Source organism: Ranitomeya imitator, chromosome 5 (genome assembly GCF_032444005.1).
Source record: "Ranitomeya imitator isolate aRanImi1 chromosome 5, aRanImi1.pri, whole genome shotgun sequence".
In the NCBI taxonomy this organism is placed as follows: Eukaryota; Metazoa; Chordata; class Amphibia; order Anura; family Dendrobatidae; genus Ranitomeya; species Ranitomeya imitator.
The window spans coordinates 630,805,625-630,825,823 of record NC_091286.1 but is presented as its reverse complement, the minus strand read 5'-3'; positions in this window follow the sequence as shown (position 1 = coordinate 630,825,823).

Here is a 20,199-nt window from a genome sequence, read left to right as displayed (position 1 = left end):
GAAGGACACCCTGGTGCGGGATCTCACAACCTGTTGCACTTTTACTATGTTTTGCACCTTTAATAAGTTTTGCACTTTTAATACTTAAAATGTAAAGTTTAAGAAAAAGAACCTCCCATAAAGGGAAGATGAGTTAATGTGTTACCTGTTTACCTGTTGAGATGCCTTTCACAATTTTTTTTTACATTTCTCACCTGTTTTGCTTTGTTCCAGCCTGGGGACATGCTGTGTTTAACGGTTGGATACCATACTTGAACTGTAAGTAAAACGTGAAGACTGCACCCTGTTTTTTCCTTTATTCCCATTATTTATTCTTCATCTTTAATTGCCCGCCCAGGGTCACGGACCGGATCACCGCCGCCATGACCACCCCTTTATGAACCATCCAATCCAGTTCCGACTACCCCACGGCTGTAGCGGGTGTCGCATTCTTCATTATTTTTTTCTTTTAATATACATGTGCACAATCAGTTGTAATTGATAAAGTTCAAATTTATTTGTGTATTTGTTTTGTATCTATTCATTTATTGTTAGAAATTTAATTGGGAGAGTCATTTATAAGTATAATTTAGTGTTTGGGGACTCCAATAAAGTGCTTTATTTTATTTATTTATTTTTAAGACCAGTTTTGGTTGCTCATTTTCAACACTAAAGTTGCAAACTATAAGTTTCAAATTCACTTTCATGTGATTTTATGTAGATTCTTCCTTATCACTAAGTACCATATGGCAGACTACAGGACCATCGAGACATAATGTACCACCACCCAAACTTTGTGCACACAGTCTTGCCATATACTTGATCCCTTACAGTTAGTGATGAGTGAGTTGTTATGATGCGGTGGTTTAGGAGCAACATGGAACGAGCTCTGAAGCAAGTGGTAACTGTACTGACCGCAGTCCCTAAGCTCAACACAACACTAGAAGCAGCCGTGGGATGCTCCTAACTCTCTCTAGGCACCTCGTCACAGCCTAAGAGCTAACTACTCCTAAAGATAGAAGCAGGAAAACTATCTTGCCTCAGAGAAAATCTCCAAAGGATAGATTAGCCCCCCACAAATAATGACTGTGAGTGGAGAGGGAAAAGACATACACAGAATGAAACCAGGATGAGCACAGGAGGCCAGTCTAGCTTGATAGATAGGACAGGATGAAATACTGTGCGGTCAGTATAAAACACTACAAAAATCCACGCAGAGTTTACAAAAAATCTCCACACCTGACTAAAGGTGTGGAGGGTAAATCTGCTTCCCAGAGCTTCCAGCAAGACAGAATTCATTCATACTGATAAGCTGGACAAACATAGAAAGCACAGAACGGATAAGTCCACAATCTGTGAACAGAAAAGAACAAGCAAGAACTTAGCTTTGCTGAACTGTTCAGGATAACAGGGAAATCCAAAGAGATGTGAATCCAACCAGGAACCATTTACAAGTGGCACTGGCTGAAGGAAAGAGCCTGGCTCTTTCCTTCAGCCAGTGCCACTTGTAAATAGCCGAGCAGAAAAGACGATCAGTGGAGGCAGCTGCTGACAGCTAATTCCAAGGAGCAGCCATACCACTTGAAACCACAAGAGGGAGCCCAAGAGCAGAATTCACAAAAGTGCCACTTACAACCACCGGAGGGAGCCCAAGAGCGGAATTCACAACAGTGAGTGTGCTCATTACTCAGGTTTTCCTACCATGCTCGGGTGATCTCTGAGTATTTATGGTGTGCTCGGAGATTGTTTGAGTCCAGACAGGTGCATGATTTGCAGCTGCTAGACAGCCTGAATACATGTGGGGATTGCCTGTTTGTTAGGGTTGTATACATCCACATGTATTCAGAGTGTCTAGCAGCCGCAAATCATGCAACTGCGGTGACTCAAACATAATCCCTGAGCACGCCATAAATACTCAGAGATTACCCGAGCATGATCGGAAAACGCGAGCAACGAGCACACTCGAATGCATGGAAACTGTATTTCTGGTGGTCGGTCCTCTAAGAGAAAATTGAGATGTTGTGTAATCAGCTTATCCCAGGAGACTAAGCAAATCCGCCAACTAATCGTGGCCATCTATTTCCAAAAAATCTTGCAGTTCACGTAATTGAATATTTCCCTGTACAAACACAGAAGGCAATTGAAAATCAAACTTCAAAGCGCATAAAGTAGACACACATTTTATCACTAGATTCGAACATTCAAGCACAAGAATAAGGCCTTTGACAAAACAGGGCAAGTAATCTTCAATAGCAATCAAAGGATTTATAAATGTCACTGCACTTTCTGATATTCTTTCGGCTGGCAGCATAACAGTAAACCGTTACTTTGCTGCTGAGATTTTCTAGACCTGACCTCTAAAAGTTACGGAGGGTAGATAAAAGGAAGCAAAAAATTGTCACTCTATCCTGAACATGTTTATTCAGCCTTATCAGATGTGTCCTTTATTGAGAATGTGAGCTAGATTAACGCGCTCCGTTTCATTATGGTTATTAATAGTTTTGCTGCCTAATATAAAACTGTTCACAGCTCTTGATGCATCAACAAAGGCGCAGATAAGGCTACAAAACCAATGAGGCATTTTTACATATTCGTGGGTGCATTTGGCCATTTTACTGCTGGAGGAGCTCGTGTGGTACCCATCTCCTTCCTTACATAATCTAAAACTGGATCCTGATAACTCTGCATCTACATTTCTGCATGGCTATTGCTACAAGACCTAAAGCAGCTTAAAAGTACATTTCTGAAAAACTGGACAATTTCTACAATTATTCACTCAAGACAACTGCTTTGTAAAAATGGATCTACTCGCAGAGTTCAACATTTAGCTTTAAATGGAATCTTCCTTCAGGATTTCACCCACCTATAAATAATAATAATAATTTTATTTTATATATCGCCAACATATTCTGCAACACTTGAACTCTACAATTAAACAGGGAAATATACAGACAGTAAATTCAAAACAAGGTAAGACAGTGTAAACCGTTACATTAGGAGTGGGGGTCCTGCTCGCAAGCTTACAATCTACAAGAGCATAGGGGGGGACACGATTGGTCAAAAGTGCTTGTTATTTCAGATCCAGCAATTGTAATAAATAGGGAATTTCATGTAAATCTGCATGATCCAGTTATTAGCCAGTGTGTTTAAGTGCAATTATCAGGTGCAGTTATCATGTGCATGGAGGGTGTGGAAACAGATGAATAGGAGGGAGCAGATTCTGAATAATGTTTTTAAGGAGAATACAGGGAAGAGTTAGGTTAGTGAGTTGAGGTGATAGACTTGTTTAAAGACATGTGTTTTTAAAGCACACTTAAAAACATGGGGACTAAGTAACAGTTGAATCGTGTGGGGAAGTGCATCCTAGAGAACTAGAGCAGCACGAGAGAAGTCTTGGAGACGGAGGTGCGGGGTTCGAATTATAGAGGATGTTAGTCTTAGGTCGGATACAGAACAAAGGGAACATGTGGGACGATAGACAGAGATGAGGGAGGAGATATAGGGTGGGGCAGAACTGTGGAGAGCTTTGTGGGTGAGAGAGATGAGTTTATATTGTATTCTGTATCGTATTGGTAACCAGTGTAATGACTGGCACTAGGTGGAGACTTCGGTGATGCGGCTGGGCAGAAATTCGACTCTGGCTGCTGCATATTGGATGGATTGGATTGGAGAGAGTTCAGTAAGAGGGAGGCCGACCAGAAGAGAGTTACAGTAGTCCAGACAAAAGTGAATAAGAGCGACAGAAAGTGTTTTAGCAGTCTGAAAGGTAAAAAAAGGTCGGATTCTGGAGTTGTTTTTAAGATGCAGGTGACATGAGCATGTTAGTGATAGGATATGGGGAATAAAGGAAAGTTGAGTTCCAAATATATAAGTTTTCTAGATAAGTCATCTTGTTGCAGCAGGGGCCTCCCCCTTCTGCCCAAAATGCAGTAATGATAGCTAAGCGCCACCCCAGTCAAAGATAGAACTGATGAGCAGGTGAAAAACCTCTGCCTACTTTACAAGACTTCTATAATTTCAGGATCATGTAGAACAGCATAAAAAAAATTATTAGGGAACAAATGTAATTTAGTTTCATTAAGATATTAATTTCTAAGGTTATTGGTCCTTTATGGAACAGTGCTCTTTGTAGAGATCTCCAAGGTATAAATATGGCTACCACCATGATGCCCATAAAAGGAACAATAGATAATTGTCATTCGTTTGCTGAACTCTTTGATGCTCAGGAAGATATTCACTAGTATCTAGATGAGACTTTTCTGCTGACGCAACCTTTATGGAAAATTGTAATGTCTGCTCCACGCTTGTAAAATGTGCATTCATTGAAGTCATAAGCCAAAACTGTAAACCACATATAAATTTCTGCATAAAATTGTGGCTTGAGAAATAAATGACATCGCTGTGGAGCGTTATTGCTCTGTATAACGCATTAGACTAGAAACCTCTATTTTTCTTTTAATCTTCCTTTAGATGATGTTTTCCATATAAATGCAAGGATCCCAGTGTGGCAATTTGGGTGCTTTTATTGATGATCTAGCGAAATATAGGAAATTCCTTTGCTACATTGCTTCTCTTTTCATTTTGTTCGTTTGCTCATTTCGGCAATATGATTCATTTGACCTTGTATACTTTTGAGTGCTCTTCTGCAGTTAAGAGGCATTTTGAAGACAAAATCACATCACAAGTCAATAAACCCTAACATTTCATATATTTTCCATTTTACTCATTTATGATAGGATTCTCACTGCAGCTTTCTTTGTTCATAATGTGCTTTCCAGCTAAAGCGCATAATCCGATTTGTCAAAACCCGGCAAGATACAGTATTTGTTTTGAAATCTATGACTTTTTTTTAATATTTTTGAACTTTTTTTTTGGGGGGGGAGTGTTTTCCAATGATATTCGCGTTTAAGTTCCTTAACTTCTTAATACTTTATTGCATTCACTCTAATTGGAAACATCAGCTAAAACTAAGATTTTTCATTATGGAGTCCTTTAGATTTCTTAAACGAACCCTCCGGGGAAATAGATAAACTGGAAATTTACTGAACTAAATGCACCCAAATTCTGTCCCAATTTGTTCTAAAAAAAATTGCTGTAAATATCATACCTTGCATTAACCCCTTCATGACCCAACCTATTTTGACCTTAATGACCTGGCCATTTTTTGCTATTCTGACAAGTGTCCCTTTATGAGGTAATAACTCAGGAACGGTTCAACGGATGCTAGCGGTTCTGAGATTGTTTTTTCGTGACATATTGGGCTTCATGGTAGTGGTAAATTTAGGTCGATAATTTTTGCGTTTATTTGTGAAAAAAAGGAAATTTGGTGAAAATGTTGAAAATGCCACAATTTTCACAATTTTCAAAACAAAATTTTTTTTGCTAGGAAGTTGTAAGGGTTAAAACTTGACTAGCGATTTCTCACTTTTACAGCAAAATTTAAAAAACTTTTTATTTGGGAACACCTCACATTTGAAGTCAGTTTGAGGGGTCTATATGGCTGAAAATACCCAAAAGTGACACCATTCTAAAAACTGCACCCTCAAGGTGTCCAAAACCACATTCAAGAGGTTTATTAACCCTTCAGGTGCTTCACAGCAGCAGAAGCAACATGGAAGGAAAAAATGAACATTTAACTTTTTAGTCACAAAAATGATATCTTAGCAACAATTTTTTTATTTTACCAATGGTAAAAGGAGAGACTGGACCCCGAAAGTTGTGGTCCAATTTGTCCTGAGTATGAAGAATCTCCATATGTGGGGGGGAACCACTGTTTGGGCGCACAAAAGGGTTCGGAAGGGAAGGAGCACCATTTGACTTTTTGAATGAAAAGTTGGCTCCAATCTTTAGCGGACACCATGTAGTTTTTGGAGTGCCCATGTGTGCCTAAAGATTGGAGCTCCCCACAAGTGACCCCATTTTTGAAACTTGACCCCTAAGAGACTTATCTAGATGCATAGTGAGCACTTTAAACGCCCAGGTGCTTCACAAATTGATACGTAAAAATTAAAAAGTACTTTTTTTCACAAAAAAAAGTTCATTTAGCCTCAATTTTTTCATTTTCACAGGGGCAACAGGACAAAATGGATACTAAAATTTGTTGGACAATTTCTTCTGAGCACACTGATATATCACATGTGGGGGTAAACCACTGTTTGGGCACACGGCAAGGCTCAAAAGGGAAGGAGCGCTAATTGACTTTTTGAATGAAAAATTAGCTCGGACAAAAAATGTTTGATTGGACACTCAAGGCTCAAAATCAAGAAAACCAAACCAGAAAACCTTGTACTTAGCCGATACTGAATAAAACTACATTTTTATTTCTTCACTTAAAATACTGAACACACTCACCATACAGACAACCGTGCTTAGCTAAAACATAACCCTCACACTGTAAATATTCTAAATTTCCCTGCCTATGCAGCAGAGGTTGGCACCCTAGGATTATTCGAGATTGGGGCCCCCGCTCAACGGTGGCTGTCCCTCTTACTCCTGTCCAGCCCCTAATATTAATGTGATACAGTTGAACTCCAATCTAGCATGACAGGAAAAAATGAAAAAGACAGTGATTGCCTTTAAACGTTAGTCATCCATGGCAATCATATAGACAGTGTGAGGTAGAGTGAATGACAAACTTAATTAAAGTGCAAAAAAGTGCATAACATACATAGAGTACCTCTCTATAACTGTTCCCTGCTCTGGCAGCCTACCTAACTGTGGAGGTTGGCACCCTACTGTACAGCGGAAACGGCACCCCCACTCCTCGGTGGCTCACCCTACCAGTGGCCCTATAAATAAACTGTATATAATATAGTGGGCATATAACCAATTTCCAACCACAGTTATAGACACAAGATAGGTTATCTAAGCCTCCTGATGATCCAATCGGTGAAACTCGTTGAGGCATGAGGAACTTATCCTCAGAACATCACAAAACGATGAGTACCCTATTTGGCTTAACTGGCATCTTTTTTTATAATATAACATGAGTGCACAGTGTTCATCCAGACTGTGTTCTTTTCTGTTGATATAGATGAAATCTATCTTGTGTCTATAACTGTGGTTGGAAATTGGTTATATGCCCATTATATTATATACAGTTTATTTATAGGGCCACTGGTAGGGTGAGCCGCCGAGGAGTGGGGGCGCCGTTTCTGCTGTACAGTAGGGTGCCAACCTCCACAGTTAGGTAGGCTGCCAGAGCAGGGAACAGTTATAGAGAGGTACTCTATGTATGTTATGCACTTTTTTGCACTTTAATTAAGTTTGTCATTGACTCTACCTCACACTGTCTATAGATTGCCATGGATGACTAACGTTTAAAGGCAATCACTGTCTTTTTCATTTTTTCCTGTCATGCTAGATTGGAGTTCAACTGTATCACATTATTATTAGGGGCTGGACAGGGGTAAGAGGGACAGCCACTGTTGAGCGGGGGCGCCAATCTCGAATAATCCTAGGGTGCCAACCTCCGCCGCATAGGCAGGGAAATTAAGAATATTTACAGTGTGAGGGTTATGTTTTAGCTAAGCACGGTTGTCTGTATGGTGAGTGTGTTCAGTATTTTAAGTGAAGAAATAAAAATGTAGTTTTATTCAGTATCGGCTAAGTACAAGTTTTTCTGGTTTGAAAAATTAGCTCCAATCGTTAGCGGACACCATGTCGTGTTTGGAGAGCCCCTGTGTGCCTAAACATTGGAGCTCCCTCACAAGTGACCCCATTTTGGAAACTTGACCCCCCAAGGAACTTATCTAGATGTGTGGTGAGCACTTTGAATGCACAAGTGCTTCACAGAAGTTTATAATGCAGAGCCAAGAAAATAAAAAAATAATTTTTCTTTCCTCAAAAATTATTTTTTAGCCCCCCATTTTTTATTTTTACAAGGGTATCATGAGAAATTGGACCCCAAATGTTGTTTTCCAGTTGTTCCTGAGTATGCAGATACCACATGTGTGGGAGTAAACCACTATTTGGGCACACATTGGGGCTCGGAAGGGAAGTAGTGACGTTTTGAAATGCAGACTTTTATTGAATGGTCTGTGGGCATCACGTTGCATTTGCAGAGCCCCTGATGTGCCTAAACACTAGAAACCCCCACAAGTGACCATATTTTGGAAACTTCACCCCCAAGGAACTTATCTAGATGTGTGGTGAGCACTTTGAACCCCCAAGTGCTTCACCAAAGTTCATAACGCAGAGCCGTGAAAATAAAAAATCATTTTTCTTTCCTCAAAAATTATTTGTTAGCCCCCAATTTTTTATTTTTACAAGGGTAACAGGATAAATTAGACCCCAAAAGCTGTTGACCAGTTTGTCCTGAGAATGCTGGTACCTCATATATGGGGGTAAACCAATGTTTGGGCACACGTCAGGGTTCAGAAAGGAGGGAGCACCAGTTGACATTTTGAACGCAAGATTGGCTGGAATCAATAGTGGTGCCATGTCACATTTGGAGACCCCCTGATGTGCCTAAACAGTGGAAACCCCTCAATTCTAACTCCAACACTATCCCCAACACATACCTAACCCTAATCCTAACTTTAACTATGACCCTAATCATATCCCTAACCCCAACACACTCCTAAACCTAATCCCAACCCTAACCACAACCCTAACCCCAACACACACTTAACCCTAATCCCAACAATAACCCTAACCACAAGCCTAACCCTAATCTTAACCCTAATTCCGCACTATGTTTTACCTGCAGATTTACCACGGATTTCCAGTGTTTTTTGTGTGGATTTCTCCAGCGGATTCCTTTACAGGAACACGTGTAAAACGCTGTGGAATACGCACAAAGAATTGACATGCTGTGAAAAATACCGAGCGGTATTTTCCGCACCATGGGCACAGCGGATTTGGTTTTCCATAGGTTTACATGGTACTGTAAACATGATAGAAAACTGCTACGAATCCGCAGCGGCCAATCTGCTGCGCATCCGCAACCAAATCCGCACCGTGTGCGCATAGCCTAAATCTAACCCTAACCCTAATTCAAAGTGTAACCATAACCCTAATTGCAACCCTAACCCTCCGTCACATACAACTGATCTGACAGGCGCTTCTCTTTTACTTTCATTTCTCCTTCCTCACCAGATTGTGAGGAAACCCCCTTCCTCCATGTAGTCTCCTGTCTCTTGAAGGTCTGTGAAACCTGATATCACAGTTGGATTTCAGAGCTTCAGGGGAGAGGATATAGCTGCACAGATCTCTCAGGCTCATTGTATGTGAATACGTCACATTCAGTAAGGTTGGTATTTTATGTTTTTATTCATCACAATAGTTTATTTAGCTTGTTTTATGAATGTATAGCACAAAATGTGAGGATATTTCATAGAAATAAGGGAGATTTTATAAAAGAAAGTGTGCTGCTCAGGCATATACAGTAGTTCCCTAACATATTCCTTCTCTTGCTTCAGATTATCTGCTGAAATGGAGAGGAAAATGTACAATTTATCCAAACAACTTGATGTTGAGGAAGTAACAAACATGCTGTTAGATGATAGAGTCCTCACACTGAATGAGGATTTAGGAGAGGAAAGTGAGATTGATTCTCATTATGAGGTGGAAGAATGTGTCCTGGATTCTGAAACAGAGCAAGATGGTGACAGTGGTGAGGATGAAGAAGTTGGATCATATTATATTGGAAAAGATAAAAATACTAAATGGAACAAGAAGCCATTCCAGAAAAAAAGTAGGGAACCTTTAAACATTATTACTCACCTTCCTGCAGTAATAGGAACTGCACGTAATGCAAAAACTGCAGTTGAATGCTGGAACAGTATATTTACAGATGACATTCTGGACTCTATTGTCACATATACCAACCAATATATAGACATTATAAAGGACAAGTACATCTGCAACAGAACCATCAAGCCCACAGATGAAATAGAACTGCGTGCTTTTTTTGGATTACTGTACCTTGCAGGAGCTTATAGGGCAAATAGACAAAGTTTGGAGGAACTTTGGGGTAAAGATGGGGATGGAGTTGAAAAATTTAGCCTTGTTATGTCCATAAACAGATTCAAGATTCTAATTCGTTGCCTTCGGTTTGACGACAGAACTACCCGAACCGAACGCAAAACACATGACCGACTTGCTCCAATTCGTGATATATTTCAAAGATTTGTTGTAAACTGTAAACAAAGTTATTACCCTGGAGAGAATCTCACTATTGACGAAATGCTCCCTGGTTTTTGTGGTAGATGTGCCTTTCGTCAATATATTCCATCAAAGCCAAACAAATATGGAATAAAAATTTATGCCCTTGTTGATGCCAGTAAGACCTACACTTACAACCTGGAGGTTTATGCAGGAAAACAACCAGAAGGTCCTTACTGTGTGAGCAACAAACCCATTGATGTTGTAAAAAGACTGGCTGAACCCTTATTTGGATCGGGTCGCAATATTACAGCTGACAATTGGTTTACAAGTTGTGATCTGATTGATTATCTGAAAATTCAGAAGCTGTCATATGTGGGAACTGTAAGAAAAAACAAAAAGGAATTGCCGCCACAGTTTGTAAGTGTGAAAGAGAGACAACAGTACAGCAGTATGTTTGCATTCCATAATGGAAAGGCTTTAGTTTCCTATGTACCACATGCCAAAAAAATCGCACTTCTATCAACACTTCATGATGATGCTGCCATCGATCCTGGGACTGGGGCAGAAAAAAAACCGGAGATAATTACATTTTACAATGCCACCAAAGGGGGTGTGGATACAGCAGATCAGATGTGCTCCACTTTCAACGTCAGCAGAAACATCAAACGCTGGCCAATGGTCATATTTTTTGCTATGTTGAATTTGGGTGGTATAAATTCACAAGTAATTTATCTTGAAAACAAGCTTGAACCACTCCGTAGACGATTGTATCTGAAAAAATTGGCCCATGAACTAGTACTTGGAGAGCTACGCAGGAGAAGCGTGAAAACAATCGGTATCCCCTCTCGCCTTCAAGTTCAGCTCAAAAGGTTCCGCCCAGAAGATGATGGTGAAAAGTCACCATCTGCACCACCTCACAAAAGAAGGAGATGCACCACCTGCCAAACGGAAAGCGGAACCAGAAGGCTTTCAAATTATGAATGTCTCAAATGTCATAAAGCAATTTGCCTGACACATGCAAAAATGGTGTGTAATTCTTGCTATTTGCTCTGCAAGTGTGACTTTTCTGGGGAAACCTCAGCATCTACTTCTGATTGAATATGTTTTTAATAGTACTTAAGGTACCTTAAAATTAAGTTTGTGTTCAAAAATTTTCTTTGTACATTTTTTTGAGAGAGTCGAACTGGGGACTATTTGGCGGGAGTTTTGAAAAGTTTGTATTTCATAGTTATTAGTTTTATGTTAAGTAAATGTTTTTTTTTGCAACTGATTATGTGTAGTCTCTTTTATTACATCCCTATGAAGGTCACTGATCACTTTTAGAGCACTGAAATTGCAAATATTAGATATTATAGGTATTTTTCCAGCAGGCGCCTGACAGGCACATTGTATGTGAACTCGTTAGTCCGAATATTGTATGTGACGGAGGGCTAACCCTAACCCTAGTTCTAACAATAACTCTAATCCTAGTTCTAACCCTACCCTAGTTCTAACCCTAACCCTAGTTCTAACCCTAACCTTAACCCTAACCTAAGATCTAACCCTAGTGGAAAAATAAAAATAAATATATTTTCTTTATTTTATTATGTTCCCTACTTATGGGGATGGGGGTGATAAAGGGGGTTATTTACTAATTTTTATATTGATCACTGTGATATGATCTATCACAATGATCAAAATGAATGAACCAATCTGCCGGCCAGCAGATTCGGCGGGCACACTGCGCATGCGCCCGCCATTTTGGAAGATGGTGGCGCCCATGCAGAAAAGGATGGAGGGGAGGATATCGGTGGTGGTGGCGGGGGCATATCGTGGTCTCCAGCCATGGCCGATGATTTTGCAGCATCGGCCATGGCTGGATTGTAATATTTCACCAATTTTCATTGGTGAAATACTACGATTGCTATGATTGAAAGTGAAAGTGAAACATCACTTTCAACAGCCAATCAGAGCGATCATAGCCACCGGGGGGGCAAAGCCTCCCCCCTGGGCTGAAGTACCACTCCCCTGTCCCTGCAGGTTGGGTGAAATTTCAGTTAACCCTTTCACCCGATCTGCAGGAGCGCGATCTTGCCATGACACCACATAGGCGTCACAGGTCGGATTGGCACCAACTTTCATGACTCCTACGTGGCGTCACAGGTCGGGAAGGGGTAATTACATTTTAGAAACTTTTTTTGCCACTTGTCTAATAAGGGTTGTAGTTTAGTGGAAAAGGAATATGGCCTAACATGCATCACTAGGGTGTAAAATATCAATATTTTTGTTGCTTTGAGTTCAAAATGGTATAGATATTGCTATTTTCATGCCAAAATGTGTGACCTTTTTCCTTTTTAGAGCTTAACCCCTTCAACTCCCAAGCCTGTTTTCACCCTCATGTCCAGACCAAATTTTACAAATCTGACCAGTGTCAGTTTATGTGGTAATTAGGGTTGAGCGAAACGGATCGTTCATTTTCAAAAGTCGCCGACTTTTGGCAAAGTCGGGTTTCATGAAACCCGACCCGACCCCTGTGCGGGGTCGGCCATGCGGTACGCGACTTTCGCGCCAAAGTCGCGTTTCAATGACGCGAAAAGCGCCATTTCTCAGCCAATGAAGGTAAACGCAGCGTGTGGGCAGCGTGATGACATAGGTCCTGGTCCCCACCATCTTAGAGAAGGGCATTGCAGTGATTGGCTTGCTGTCTGCGGCGTCACAGGGGCTATAAAGGGGCGTTCCCGCCGACCGCCATGTTACTGCTGCTGATCTGAGCTTAGGGAGAGGTTGCTGCCGCTTCGTCAGAAGCAGGGATAGCGTTAGGCAGGGTCCATTAACCACCAAACCGCTTGTGCTGTAGCGATTTCCACTGCCCAACACCACCTTCGGTGTGCAGGGACAGTGGAAGCTACATTTTTTTTTTTTTCCCCCTCAGCGCTGTAGCTCATTGGGCTGCCCTAGAAGGCTCCCTGATAGCTGCATTGCTGTGTGTACGCCGCTGTGCAAACCAACTGCTTTTTTCAAAGCACAAATCCTGTTGTTCCTTCCTTTCTGCACAGCTATCTTGTTTGTTTGTCCACACTTCTTATTTAATTTGTGCAGCAGTCCACTCCTTATTGCTGCCTGCCATACCTGGCTGAGATTACTGCAGGGAGATAGTAATTGTAGGACAGTCCCTGTGTTTTTTTTTTTTTTTTTTAATTCTCCCTAAAAAAAAAGCTGTGGGAGATTAAGATTGGCATTTCTGCTCGAGTGCCATCCCTGTGTGTGCCATCTCACATAGTGGGCCATAGAAAGCCTAATTTTTTTTCTGTTTTTTTTTTTTGTGGGGTTTCTAAATTCTCCCTGAAAAAAAAAAAAAACAGTGGGAGATTAATATTGGCCTTTGGGCTTGTGTGCTAGTCCTGAGCGTGCCATCTCTCTCTCAAATAGTGGCCCATAGAAAGCCTATTTATTTATTTTTTATTGGATTTTATAAATTCTCCCTGAAAAAAAAAAAACAGTGGGAGATTAATATTGCCCTTTGGGCTTGTGTGCCAGTCCTGAGCGTGCCATCTCTCTCTCAAATAGTGGCCCATAGAAAGCCTATTTATTATTTTTTCATTGGTTTTATAAATTCTCCCTGAAAAAAAAAACAGTGGGAGATTAATATTGGCCTTTGGGCTTGTGTGCCAGTCCTGAGCGTGCCATCTCTCTCTCAAATAGTGGCCCATAGAAAGCATATTTATTATTTTTTCATTCGTTTTATAAATTCTCCCTGAAAAAAAAAAAAAACAGTGGGAGATTAATATTGGCCTTTGGGCTTGTGTGCCAGTCCTGAGCGTGCCATCTCTCTGTCAAATAGTGGGCCATAGAAAGCCTATTTATTTTTTTTTATTGGTTTTATAAATTCTCCCTGAAAAAAAAAAAAAGTGGGAGATTATTATTGGCCTTTGGGCTTGTGTGCCAGTCCTGAGCGTGCCACCTCTCTCTCATATAGTGGGCCATAGAAAGCCTATTTATTTTTATTTTATTGGTTTTATAAATTCTCCCTGAAAAAAAAAAAACAGTGGGAGATTAATATTGGCCTTTGGGCTTGTGTGCCAGTCCTGAGCGTGCCATCTGTCTCTCAAATAGTGGGCCATAGAAAGCCTATTTTTTTTTTTTTATTGGTTTTATAAATTCTCCCTGAAAAAAAAAAAACAGTGGGAGATTAATATTGGCCTTTGGGCTTGTGTGCCAGTCCTGACTCCTGGGTGTGCCATCTCTCTTTCTCAGAAAGTGGGCCATAGAAAGCCTATTTTTTTTTTATTTGGTTTCTAAATTCTCTCTGAAAAAAATCACTTTTTTTTATTTGTTTTCTAAATTCTTCCCTAAAAATTAATTTTTTTGGGGGGGTTTCTAAATTCTCCCTGAAAAAATAAAAAAAAAACAGTGGGAGATTAATATTGGCCTTTCTGCTTGTGTGCCAGTCCTGACTCCTGCCATCTCTCTCTCTCAGATAGTGAGCCATAGAAAGCCTATTTTTTTATTTTTTTTTTTATTTGGTTTCTAAATTCTCTCTGAAAAAATCACTTTTTTTCATTTGTTTTCTAAATTCTTCCTTAAAAAATCTTTTTTTGGGGGGGTTTCTAAATTCTCCCTGAAAAAATTAAAAAAAAACAGTGGGAGATTAATATTGGCCTTTCTGCTTGTGTGCCAGTCCTGACTCCTGGGTGTGCCATCTCTCTCTCTCAGATAGTGGGCCATAGAAAGCCTATTTTTTTTTATTTGGTTTCTTAATTCTCTCTGAAAAAATCACTTTTTTTTTATTTGTTTTCTAAATTCTTCCTTAAAAAAACTTTTTTTGGGGGGGTTTCTAAATTCTCCCTGAAAAATTAAAAAAAAACAGTGGGAGATTAATATTGGCTTTTCTGCTTGTGTGCCAGTCCTGACTCCTGGGTGTGCCATTTCTCTCTCTCAGAAAGTGGGCCATAGAAAGCCTATTTTTTTTTTTATTTGGTTTCTAAATTCTCTCTGAAAAAAATCACTTTTTTTATTTGTTTTCTAAATAAAAACAAACAGTGGGAGATTAATATTGACATTTGTGCTTGAGTGACAGTCCTGCATGTGTGGCATCTCTCTCATTTGGTGCCACCAAAAACAGAGTGTGTAACATTGTGCCTGCTTTTCCTTGCGGTCTCACCCACCTGTAAAGGGGTATCTAAATCATACTGAAGTTATAGCTCACCGTGTAAGTTGTTTGACAGCAACAAATACCGTTAGTTTGGTTACATTTTTAAAACAATTAGGAAGTCTGGTGGAAGAGTTCGTGGCCGGGGGCGTTTATTGTCAGCTGGTAATGAGGGTAGTGGTAGTGGTGGAGCATCAGGTGGTCGTGGGAAAAAAAAGATTGCACCTAATGTTGTGAATTCTGTGGCTGAATTCACTCCTGTGATCACAAGTGGTACTGCAGCTTCTGAGCTTCCTTCCTCAGGTGTTCTGGTGAGCTCATTAGCTGCTTCGTTACTTAACTCCACCTGATGCTGCTATCCTTGCTCCTAGTCAATGTTCCAGTGTTGGATCTGAGCTTCTCCTGATTGTTCCTGTGACCTGCTGCTCTGTATAGCTAAGTGCTTTTTTGCTATTTTGTTGCCTTTTTTCTGTCCAGCTTGTCTTTTGTTTTGCTGGAAGCTCTGAGACGCAAAGGGTGTACCGCCGTGCCGTTAGTCCGGCACGGTGGGTCTTTTTTGCCCCCTTTGCGTGGGTTTTGCTTTAGGGTTTTTTGTAGACTGCAAAGTTCGCTTTACTGTCCTCGCTCTGTCTAAGAATATCGGGCCCCACTTTGCTGAATCTATTTCATCCCTACGTTTTGTCTTTTCATCTTACTCACAGTCATTATATGTGGGGGGCTGCCTTTTCCTTTGGGGTATTTCTCTGGGGGCAAGTCAGGCCTATTTTTCTATCTTCAGGCTAGCTAGTTTCTTAGGCTGTGCCGAGTTGCATAGGTAGTGGTTAGGCGCAATCCACAGCCACTTTTAGTTGTGTTTAGGATAGGATCAGGTGTGCAGTCTACAGAGTTTCCACGTCTCAGAGCTCGTTCTTTTGTTTTTGGGTATTTGTCAGATCACTGTGTGCGCTCTGATCGCTAGGCACACTGTGTCTCTGGATTGCCTTCATTACACCTTTCATTAGCAGACATAACAGTACTAGGAGCCAACTAATGATTCTCAATAGAGGGAAAGAAAAAGTTCTGACATCATTTTTTTTTTTTTCTCTGCTCTGTGTTCACTTTTTTTTTTTTTTCCCCTAGACATTTGGGTGTTTCTGGACACAGGTGTGGACATGGATTTTCAGGGTCTGTGCTCTTCAATGGATAATCTCGTTATAAATGTACAAAAGATTCAAGATACTATTGATCAGAAATCTATGTTAGAACCAAGAATTCCTGTTCCTGATTTGTTTTTTGGAGATAGAACTAAGTTTCCAAGTTTCAAAAATAATTGTAAGCTATTTCTGGCCTTGAAACCTCATTCTTCTGGTAATCCTATTCAACAGGTTTTGATTATTATTTCTTTTTTGCGCGGCGACCCTCAAGACTGGGCATTTTCTCTTGCGCCAGGAGACCCTGCATTGAGTAGTGTCGATGCGTTTTTCCTGGCACTCGGATTACTGTACGATGAGCCTAATTCAGTGGATCAGGCTGAGAAAAATTTGCTGGCTTTGTGCCAGGGTCAGGATGATATAGAAGTATATTGTCAGAAATTTAGGAAATGGTCAGTACTCACTCAGTGGAATGAATCTGCGCTGGCAGCTTTGTTCAGAAAGGGTCTCTCTGAGGCTCTTAAGGATGTCATGGTGGGATTTCCTATGCCTGCTGGTTTGAATGAGTCTTTGTCTTTAGCCATTCAGATCGGTAGACGCTTGCGCGAGCGTAAATCTGTGCACCATTTGGCGGTATTGCCTGAGGTTAAACCTGAGCCTATGCAGTGCGATAGGACTATGACCAGAGTGGAACGGCAGGAATACAGACGTCTGAATGGGCTATGTTTCTACTGTGGTGATTCCACTCATGCTATTTCTGATTGTCCTAAGGGCACTAAGCGGTCCGCTAGGTCTGCCGTCATTGGTACTGTACAGTCCAAATTCCTTCTGTTCATTACCTTGATATGCTCTTTGTCGTCGTTTTCTGTCATGGCGTTTGTGGATTCAGGCGCTGCCCTAAATCTGATGGATTTGGATTATGCTAAACGTTGTGGGTTTTTCTTGGAGCCTTTGCGGTGTCCTATTCCATTGAGAGGAATTGATGCTACACCTTTGGCCAAGAATAAACCTCAGTACTGGGCCCAGCTGACCATGTGCATGGCTCCTGCACATCAGGAAGTTATTCGCTTTCTGGTGTTGCATAATCTGTATGATGTGGTCGTGTTGGGGTTGCCATGGCTACAAACCCATAATCCAGTATTGGATTGGAATTCCATGTCGGTATCCAGCTGGGGTTGTCAGGGGGTACATGGTGATGTTCCATTTTTGTCGATTTCGTCATCCACCCCTTCTGAGGTCCCAGAGTTCTTGTCTGATTATCAGGATGTATTTGAAGAGCCCAAGTCCGATGCCCTACCTCCGCATAGGGATTGTGATTGTGCTATCAATTTGATTCCTGGTAGTAAATTCCCTAAAGGTCGATTATTTAATTTATCCGTGCCCGAACACGCCGCTATGCGCAGTTATGTGAAGGAATCCCTAGAGAAGGGACATATTCGCCCATCATCATCACCACTGGGAGCAGGGTTCTTCTTTGTAGCTAAGAAGGATGGTTCGCTGAGACCGTGTATTTATTACCGCCTTCTTAATAAGATCACTGTTAAATTTCAGTATCCCTTGCCATTGTTATCTGACTTGTTTGCTCGGATTAAGGGGGCTAGTTGGTTCACTAAAATAGATCTTCGTGGTGCGTATAAACTGGTGAGAATCAGGCAAGGAGATGAATGGAAAACTGCATTCAATACGCCCAAGGGTCATTTTGAGTATCTAGTGATGCCGTTCGGACTTGCCAATGCTCCATCAGTGTTTCAATCCTTTATGCATGACATCTTCCGTGAGTACCTGGATAAATTCCTGATTGTTTACTTGGATGACATTTTGATCTTCTCAGATGATTGGGAGTCTCATGTGAAGCAGGTCAGAATGGTTTTTCAGGTCCTGCGTGCTAACTCTTTGTTTGTGAAGGGATCAAAGTGTCTCTTCGGTGTGCAGAAAGTTTCATTTTTGGGATTCATCTTTTCCCCTTCTACTATCGAGATGGATCCAGTTAAGGTCCAAGCCATCCAGGATTGGATTCAGCCGACATCTCTGAAAAGTCTGCAAAAGTTCCTGGGCTTTGCTAATTTTTATCGTCGCTTCATCTGTAATTTTTCTAGCATTGCCAAACCATTGACCGATTTGACCAAGAAGGGTGCTGATTTGGTCAATTGGTCTTCTGCTGCTGTGGAAGCTTTTCAGGAGTTGAAGCGTCGTTTTTGTTCTGCCCCTGTGTTGTGTCAGCCAGATGTTTCTCTTCCGATCCAGGTCGAGGTTGATGCTTCTGAGATTGGAGCAGGGGCGGTTTTGTCACAGAGAGGTTCTGATTGCTCAGTGATGAAACCATGTGCTTTCTTTTCCAGGAAGTTTTCGCCCGCTGAGCGTAATTATGATGTGGGCAACCGAGAGTTGCTGGCCATGAAGTGGGCATTCGAGGAGTGGCGTCATTGGCTTGAAGGAGCTAAGCATCGCGTGGTGGTATTGACTGATCATAAGAACTTGACTTATCTCGAGTCTGCCAAGCGCTTGAATCCTAGACAGGCCCGTTGGTCGTTATTTTTTGCCCGCTTCGACTTTGTGATTTCGTACCTTCCGGGCTCTAAAAATGTGAAGGCGGATGCTCTGTCTAGGAGTTTTGTGCCCGACTCTCCGGGTTTATCTGAGCCAGCGGGTATCCTCAAGGAAGGAGTCATTGTGTCTGCCATCTCCCCTGATTTGCGGCGGGTGCTGCAAAAATTTCAGGCGAATAAACCTGATCGTTGTCCAGCAGAGAAACTGTTCGTCCCTGATAGGTGGACTAATAAACTTATCTCTGAACTTCATTGTTCGGTGTTGGCTGATCATCCTGGAATCTTTGGTACCAGAGAGTTAGTGGCTAGATCCTTCTGGTGGCCATCTCTGTCACGGGATGTACGTACTTTTGTGCAGTCCTGTGGGATTTGTGCTAGGGCTAAGCCCTCCTGTTCTCGTGCCAGTGGGTTGCTTTTGCCCTTGCCGGTCCCAAAGAGGCCTTGGACACATATTTCGATGGATTTCATTTCTGACCTTCCCGTTTCTCAAAATATGTCAGTCATTTGGGTGGTCTGTGATCGCTTTTCTAAAATGGTCCATCTGGTGCCCTTGGCTAAATTGCCTTCCTCCTCTGATTTGGTACCTTTGTTCTTTCAGCATGTGGTTCGGTTGCATGGCATTCCTGAGAATATTGTTTCTGACAGAGGCTCCCAGTTTGTTTCAAGGTTCTGGCGAGCCTTTTGTGGTAGGATGGGCATTGACCTATCCTTTTCCTCGGCTTTCCATCCTCAGACTAATGGCCAGACCGAACGAACCAATCAGACCTTGGAAACATATCTGAGATGTTTTGTTTCCGCTGACCAGGATGATTGGGTGTCCTTTTTGCCGTTGGCTGAGTTCGCCCTTAATAATCGGGCCAGCTCGGCTACCTTGGTTTCTCCATTTTTCTGCAATTCTGGGTTCCATCCTCGTTTCTCTTCAGGACAGGTTGAGTCTTCGGACTGTCCTGGTGTGGATTCTGTGGTGGACAGGTTGCAGCAGATCTGGACTCAGGTAGTGGACAATTTGACCTTGTCCCAGGAGAAGGCTCAACTTTTCGCTAATCGCAGACGCCGTGTGGGTCCCCGACTTCGTGTTGGGGATCTGGTTTGGTTATCTTCTCGTCATATTCCTATGAAGGTTTCCTCTCCTAAATTTAAACCTCGTTTTATTGGTCTGTATAGGATTTCTGAGGTTCTCAATCCTGTGTCTTTTCGTCTGACCCTCCCAGACTCCTTTTCCATACATAATGTATTCCATAGGTCATTGTTGCGGAGATACGTGGCACTTATGGTTCCATCTGTTGAGCCTCCTGCCCCGGTTTTG